The sequence below is a fragment of the Myotis nattereri genome (genome assembly GCF_964212035.1).
Source record: "Myotis nattereri genome assembly, chromosome: 3".
In the NCBI taxonomy this organism is placed as follows: domain Eukaryota; kingdom Metazoa; phylum Chordata; class Mammalia; order Chiroptera; family Vespertilionidae; genus Myotis; species Myotis nattereri.
The window spans coordinates 72088825-72097340 of record NC_138077.1 but is presented as its reverse complement, the minus strand read 5'-3'; the positions used below and the strand labels follow the sequence as shown (position 1 = coordinate 72097340).

At 45.7% G+C, this 8516-nt stretch overlaps 1 protein-coding gene across 1 annotated transcript in view; it reads left to right on the top strand.

Moving 5' to 3' along the window:
* The first annotated feature begins 612 nt into the window (after positions 1-612).
* The window catches only part of BBX (BBX high mobility group box domain containing), a 291476-nt gene continuing 283572 nt past the window's right edge, over positions 613-8516 (top strand). Inside the window, exons 1-2 of the mRNA XM_081086560.1 lie at positions 613-892; positions 3973-4037. The gene's annotated coding sequence lies outside the window, so the exon portion shown is untranslated. The remainder of the gene's footprint in view (positions 893-3972; positions 4038-8516) is intronic.

Genomic DNA, 8516 nt, shown 5'->3' with positions numbered 1-8516 from the left:
ACATGTTTATCTTTGTTTCTGTGTATTTCTGTATTGATTTTTCTGAATTTACCTTGGAATGAAGCATTAACAACCTCGATGTACTATACTCCTAATAAACTTATCTTGCACTATTTTGGCCTATGTGATAGCTAACCCATTGACAAAAGACATTCAAGCTGATAAAAGCCTTTCTTAGTCACTTATCAGCCAGGCCAGGCTGTAAAATCATAACCTAATGCATGCCTCTTCCATGGGGCACCACACAGCAACGATTTAAAAAACAACAACACACAACCCCTCACTTCCATATCCAGGGGAGTTGTAGTTTATTACTATCACCCTCCCAAGTCAAATGGACACCAGTTTCAAGCCTTGCCACTGGGTGCACCCAGGGTTTTTCGCCCATTCCCCACTCGGCTGGGCCTCCCTACCTGCCCCTCTCCTACTGTCTACAGGTCCCGAACATGAGAAAATAGAAAATGTGATGATCTTTGTGTGTCTCTGTGAAATGTGTGTGTGTGCGCGTGTGTTTGGGTGTAACGGGCCTCCTGTTTGGCCGCGCGGCCTGTCCGTCAGCGCGCGGGCCAATGGCAGGCTGCCTTATATAAAGTGAGTGTTTTCGGGCTCTCCGGGTTGCATGTACTGTATGTGGAGCAGTGTACAGTGAAGCGGAGGCAGCGCGGCTCCGCGAGCTCCTCTCCACTTTCCCATAGAGAACCCCTGACTGGCCGCGGAGGGCGAGCCACACACACGCCCTCGCGGCCGGCGAGCCCGCGAGGTCAGCGCCCCGCAGCCGCAGCCCGTGGCGGGCGCTCTCCCCGCACTTTCTGTTTTCCGACTCACTTGCGAGCCGCCCGGCTGCAGCCCCAAGGACTCCGCGGCAGGAGCAGCGGCGGCGGCGCGGCAGCCGGTAGGGTGGACTTGAGGAGGACGGAGGGAACCCCGCGCGCCGGGCGCCGCCGCCAGCCGGCCCGCTCCCCGGGCACTTTCCCCCTCCGCCAAAACTTTGGGTCGGGAGAGGTCGGGGGCGAGGGTCGCGGCGGCCGCGCCGGCGGGGGGCGGGGGGCGCGGAGGCAGTGCCCGGCGGGCGGGAGGCTGGGGGCCGGGCTGGGGAGTAGTAGGCCAGCCGGTGCCAGGCTGCGTTTGCAACCAGCACCTCTCGGCGCACAGGCAGCGCCGCCCGAGAGAGGGGCACGGGGGCCGGGGCGCGGGCAGGAGCCGCCCGAGGAAAACAACAACAGCCCTCACGCCGGCGGGCGGCTCGTGGCCGCCCGGGGAGCCCCAAACTTCATCTTGGCGAAAGTACGTGGATCGCAGCCTGGTCGCGGCTGCCGGGGAGGTGGGGCCTGGGGAGCCGGGGCAGGGGAGGAAGGTACGGGGCGCCAGCCCTCGGTGGATCCGTGGAACGTTTCGTGTGCGTCGGTGACCGGGAGCAGCAGCCCAGGGGCTCGTTCATCTGGAGAGTTGGGATTGGGGTGTTCCGGCCCCGCGGATCGCTGCCCTCGCACCCCCCGGCCCCCCTACCCAAATGCGCGGCGAGTAGAGAAAGTGCTGTTTTAGTACCGGAGTGGCCAGGAGGAAGAATAGGGGGAGAGGGAAGAGGGCGAGGGAGAAGGGGAGAGAGGAGAGGGAGGGAACGCGGTGGTGGGGGGGGGGGGGGAGGACGAGAGAGAGAGAGAGAGAGAGAGAGAGAGAGAGAGAGAGAGAACGGGAGGGAAGAGAGGAGGGGGAAGAGAGAGGAGGGAGGCTGTGTCAGGATTTTGCTTGAATGTGGGATTATGTTGTGTCAATAAGTTTAAGGTGGAGAGAGCAAGGCTGGGGGTGGTGGTGGCGGGGAGGAGGAAGGCCTTGGCTGTTTAAAGTCTCCTTTCTGAAGGTAAGTTGTGGCATTGCATGGTCGCGATGACAGAAAACTTGCAGATCCTTTCTCCGGGGATGGGGTCGATGGCTCTGGAAGGAGCTCCCCAGCCCTCTCGAGCCACACTCGTGTTACCCTGTTATTTGCCGCGATCCGGGTCGCGGGGAGATTACAGAAATCAGACTCGAGGTTTCTTTTCCTCCTCCACCTCGTCTCGCTCGCTCACCCTCAGAAATGCATTATTATTTTTATTTTTTGTTTGGGGGGGTGGGGTGGTATTGTATGAAACTTAACGTAAGAGACCAAACCCGAGTCCAGTCATGTCCAGGGACCCCGAATCCAAGAATCTGGAACACGTTAATGTGTGAAATATCCGAGATCATTTCTGCTAAATGAGGAAGGTAAAACGAAACGATGCAAAAAAGCTAAGACACAACATGTACGACAGAGGGGGGGGGGGGGGAGGCGAGCGGGAGAGACGGAGAGAGAAGCTATTTTTTGCTTTCCTTTCTGTAGAAAGGAAAATAAGGCGTGCATGCCCCTTCCCTCGCGGGGTGTAGGGTCTCGTCGATATTTTAACTGTCTGAGGACACATTAGTCCAGGTGGATCTTGTTGAAAAGTTTCGCGAGGTGGGGGGAGCGGCGGAGGGGAAGGTGGGTGGAGGTGGTGGGGGATGGGGACGAAGCGAGCCCTGCCGCGGCTAATGATCCATTGGCCTGGGGCTTTGAAACCATTGCCTGTCCTGCTCATGACACGTCCAGTTCTCCGCGCCCGTCCGCGGCCGCCGGGCTGCCGGGGACGGCGGTACTTTCCCCGCCAGGGGAGGGACGTTCCTCGCCATCCCCTGGGGTGGCCCACTCGCGGCGTGGGGGGCTCTCGCGCGCGCCCCCCTGCGCGCCGCCACCACCTCTGCTCGCGCGACTCGTGTAGCCAGCCCGCGGCGAGGGGGTGCGGGGGTCCCTGGCGCGGACGTCCCCGCGCGGCCACCCGGCGCCCGGCCCCACGCGCACCGTGCGGTCCAAGCCCGGAATGGCAGCGCCGGGCCAGGCGGCGGTACCTCCCCGGGGGGCAGCGGAGGCAGCAGCGGTGGCGGCGGGATCTTCGCCGGGGCCCGCGGGAGGAGGAGGAGGAGGAGGAGAAGGAGGAGGAGGAGGAGGAGGAGGAGGAGGGGAAGAAGGAGGAAGAGGAGGAGAGGGAGGCTTTTCTGCTCAGACTGCCGCCAGTTCGAGCGGCCACGGGCACGGGGACACCCCACTCGTTGCTCCTCCGTTATGAAAAGGTGTTTAGCAGACTTTTACGCCCGGAGTGTGGGATTTGCACTTCAATTTTTTTTTCTCTCCCCTCTTCCCCAAAGCAAGATGGACTCTATTCCCTTTCTCTTTCTCCCTCTGCCTCTGTCTTGTCAGCCTTTAAGATCGACATTTTGTACTAAGATGCAAACTTGATGGTGACCAGCAACAAAGCCAGGGTGGGATCTCTGGCTCCCTTCCTCCCTCTCCGTTTCCCAGCTCCCCCAACCCCGAACTGGTGGCCCTGCACTTGCCGCCCTGGGCACTGGTAATGTGTTTCCTCGCTCGGTTCCTATCTCCAATCTCGGGATTGTGACCGGAGCCCGGCGTTTGGGCGACGGCTGTGGGTGGCAGCCCTGATCTGCAGGGCCGAGGGCTGCGCTACCTGGATCCGCTGCCATCGCGGTGCTACCTCCTGCCTCCTCCTGGGCACCTGGGAGGCTCCGGCTGCCGGCTGCCGATCGATTGCTATGATTTGGTTACTTACTGGTGTATTTGTCCTGGGGGTGGCGATCACTTGTGCAAGTTGATGAATGATCGCGGTGTGGGTTTTGGATTTGCAGAATGGATCAACTTTCTGCTTTGCACATACGGGGAGTAGGGAGAGAGGGTGCTTGAAACACCTTGAAATGCCAGCTGGGCTACCCTCACCCTCTGCCCTCTGAATACAGGGAACTTCTTGGCCTTTATTGCTGCACAGTTCCAGCATGGGGGTGGAGGAAGGGGAGGGGTTGGTGGGAGATGGACTTCTAGCTTCCGGATCCTTCATAGATGTTGCAGGAGTTGGGACTCTTGTAAAGCTCTACCATACTGATGATGTGCCTTTATTTGATACTTTATAGGTCACTATCATATGACAAAGGCTTTGCTGCAGTTCTTCCAGTGTACTTTCCATTTGCCTTCCTGGGTAAGTATGCAAACTCTTCATACAGGAGACCTGGATGGCTGTCAGTAGTGATATAAGGGTCCTTACTGTGTACAAGAGGATGCTTTATTGGGGTTGCAACACCCCGGAAAGCTTGCTCCACTGAGGTTCCCACAACAGAAGCCAATTTAGGATTCTCAGTATTTAGATTTCAGCTGTTCTTATTAATATTTTAAGATTGTTTAAATGTTCATTTCACGTTTATCTGCAAGTAAGTGTTATTTGAAAACTTATTTTCAAATAGGTATTTTAATGGATAATGTGATTTACAGAATTGGAGGCCTAGGATATTTAATGCTAGATAATCTTGTGGAAAGATTGCAGCTTATGAATGGAGACAGTTATTAAAATCCCAAAGAAGCATCGTACAGATTATAGTGAGCGGCATTTGCTTACTCTTTCCTAGGTTTCTTTTGTGTTGTTTGTGACAGTTACTTTTGTGGGGAAGGGTGGACTGGGTAGTGTAGTATATCTAGCATTTAGTGTACCAACCAGCTTGATTCTAAAGGCAAATAACTGACCAAATTGATCCTAATTTCCTTCAAAATTTAAGTATTTGGAGAAATTTGGTACATTTTAACAGCCTATATATACAATAAATAGTGACTTTGAAATTCATTATTAAGTGACTTTTACAGATGAATACCTCCCGTAAGGAAAAATCTGTGAAATAATGTGTGGGATAGCAAGTGTCTAAAAAGTTTGTGAGAAATAATGAATGGTCTAGCTGAAAACTGAGAATTTATAGAGCATTTGAAGGCATCACGGTGAGCCCAAATGTAGAAAACCAACTTGTAATTTTGCCCCTCCATTATAAGGAACTCCTTAGGTACTCTTAAGTTGCTGATATGTTAAGAAAACTGGTTGTACTAAACTGTGTAAATCAGCTACGGTGCTTTGTAATACTACCATAGTGAAGATGGGATTATATTTTATGAATGAAAATGGACTTGGACTCAATTTTTCATAAAAGAAAAAGAAAAGGGAACTTATCTGTCTTGTTTCTTGGCTTCCTGGGATACTGTGTGCGTTCTTAAAGGTCCTCTTAGTATTAAGAGGAATTGAGTTTGAAGACCAGGCCTTTCTGGTAGTTTCCAGACAGTAGCAAAATATACTTTGACATTGCTGAGAACCTTCGCTGAGATATGATATAAACTATTGCTGAGAATGTTCGCTGAGACATAATTTAAAATATCTAGCATCTTTTATGGAATGTAAATATCACATTACTTCAGGTAGTTTTGAGAACTTCCTAATATATCCCATGTAAAACAGGCCGATTGGAGTGGTCAGGATGAGATGGTTCTGTAAGATGAATTTAGTGCACACCAAAATATGTGGATTTCATGTCTTTGATTTTTTTTTTAAAGCTTGTTCGGAAGAGAAGTTTTTTCCATTTTTGAACGTATAGCAAGAGTATTCAAAGTGCATTCCTGATTACTAAAGAACACCACAGTTGCACACTATTTTGTTCACTGGAGCAAACTTTTAATGTTAGTTTTTTCCCCATGGATCTATTCGACCAAGTCAAAATTTAGAATGGGAATCTGCAGTTTCCGCAATCAAAGCTATTTGATGGTCTTTTATATTTCTTTGAGATATCAAGTAACTGCTTCATTAAAACACTATTTTCAAGAATAGTCTTGGTCTTTAAAGTCAGAGTAGTTTTTATAGTTCAAAACTTATTGTGGTAATATAAAAGTCACCCTAACAGTGAATTGCTACTTATTTGCATTTGAGACTTGATTATCAAAATAAGAATTTAAATAAAGGTTTTGCTCCTACATTGCCAAGTTTTTCCAAACTTCACATTTCATTATTCTGCATATCTCTATTAAGTTCTGAAACTGAAGCTTTGATTCGCATTTCATTTTTAAAAAATATATTTTATTGATTTTTTTTTTTTTTTACAGAGAGGAAGGGAGAGGGATAGAGAGTTAGAAACATCGATCAGAGAGAAACATTGATCAGCTGCCTCCTGCACACTCCCTATTGGGGATGTGCCCACAACCAAGGTACATGCCCTTGACTAGAATCGAACCTGAAACCCTTGAGTCCTCAGGCTGATGCTCTATCCACTGAACCAAACCAGTCAGGGCTTGCATTTCATTTTTAATGCTCGCTGTTGAAAAGGAGAATCATCTATGCTGTTTTCAGTGCTATGTACTTGGAGGTACTCTGATAGTTTTAGAAAGAATTTTTCACTGGAGACTTAGATATTAACAAAAATTTGCAATTTTCACACTTTTAAAAAAATTTCTTTATTGATTAAGTTATTACATATGTGTCCAGTTTTCACATTTTTTAAAATCCATCTTGATCTTCATATCCAAATTTTAAAAAAAGTCCCAGGTTTAAAAATTTGTGAGATAGCTATGCTTTTAGGATACATATAGCTCTGCTAGACAGCTTTAAAAGTGTATACAACTTTGACCTGTAGACCTGATGTTTATACTTAAACCATTGAAACAGAAAATTGTTTTTAGACATTTGAGTGAAAGCTAGGGTGAACATGTAATAATTCATTCTTCATTTGTGCTGTAAGAAACTATATAATTGATAAGGTTTTTTTGTATGAAGTAAAGAAGAAAAAAACAGTCTTAACCTGGTGCAACTCATAAAACCTAACTTGGCAGTTAAAGTTAGCCATATTTTTCAGTAAAATTAAAAGCATAATATTTAATTATTAATCAACAGTTAACATACTTAAAGTTTATGTTTTCCTACATTTCATAAAGAGCATGGGTAAGGCAAGAGCCATGTTTTATGGGATCTTACCATGAATATCAATTACTTTAATATTGGAGAACTTTAATAGAAGTAATAAAGACTTCACATCTCAACCCTATTAAAAAATCTTTTTGAAAATAGACTCATTACAGGCATGCCTGTTTTTTGTTGTACTAAAGGAAATCCTGAAATTATTGCTGTCTTACAAAAGTGCAAAAATGTTTAAAATTGTGATATTTAAATGTTCTAAATTAGTAAATTTAGGCAATTAACTGTGGCATGTTGCATCACCACCAGGGTGACATACCTGTATTTTAAAATGGTAACTTAAGCAGATGCTTAACTTAAGAAGATGACACTTTTCTTGCACTTGTTTGAAGTCCACCTTGTTTTTTTAACATTTCATTGTGAAGGGTAACTTTTAAAATAGGTCTGAATGGTATCCTATATTTTTAGTCAGTTTTCTTTCTCTCACTGTGAAATGAAAACAATCGAAATTATAAGAGCATTGTAATTTCATGCCTTCATTTTTTGTTTTTTTTAATCATATGCCCCAGGTAAATTGGTGCAGGTGGTCCTCAGGCTACACTTTGAGAACAATGTTCTGAGGGAAGTAAAGACTAAGGCTAAAGACTGAATCGAGGTTCTTACAGTTTGAAAATTCTGTGACAGTCATTCAGTCAGTAGGTTTGTACTACCTCAAGGGCAGTTATCACATACTGAGCTGAATTGCCGAGATTTCTATATTTTAAGTCATACCTGAGGAAAGCACTTTGTGAGTATAGCTTCACTCAACATTCATATGTGTGCATATTATTCCGTAGAAGACAATGACAGTTCCTTGAAACGCCAGGACATCATTTTAAAATGATAAAGGTATATACCCAGAAAAATCCTCATGTGTTAATGAGGGTTGTTTTCACTTTTTTCTTTCAAAGAAAAAGATAAGGTGAGAATTAAAATAAGTATCAATTATACAATGGAAATGTAACATAAGCAAGCTACTAGAGAATTCTATCTAAAAGTATATATAAATAGAGAGAAGGTGGAAGACTAAGGAAATGAGAGACTTACATGATTAAATACTAATATAGGCCATGAAGCCTTGACACACCTAACAAAATATAAACTTAAGTTAAAATGTGTGAGTGGGTTCAAGGATATAGATCAGTGGTTCTCAACCTTCCTAATACCGCGACCCTTTAATACAGTTCCTCATGTTGTGGTGACCCCCAACCATAAAATTATTTTCGTTGCTACTTCATAACTGTAATTTTGCTACTGTTATGAATCGTAATGTAAATATCTGATATGCTATATGTGTTTTCCGATGGCCGCGACCCACAGGTTGAGAACCGCTGATCTAGATAGTGAAATGACTTCAGGTATGAGGTGGTTGTATAAGATACAGAGTAAAAATATGAATGAGTTGGATTTTATGAAGTCTTAGAAAAAATAAAAATATTGTAAAATACTGATTAAATAATTAAACCAATAGTTAAACATGGCCCTTGGGTAAAAAGATCAGGGAATAAATAAGCTCCTGGAATGGAATAACTGAGATTCTAAAAAGGACATGGAAGGATTTTATTCATGAATTATTCCATACAAGGATATAATGAAATAAAAGATCGATAATTTATTTCAAAGGAGAAATAAGAACAAGGACAAAAAATTCTTTAAAGTAACTATATTTCTTCAGTGTTTTTTAACTGAAATGTATGAAAGGAA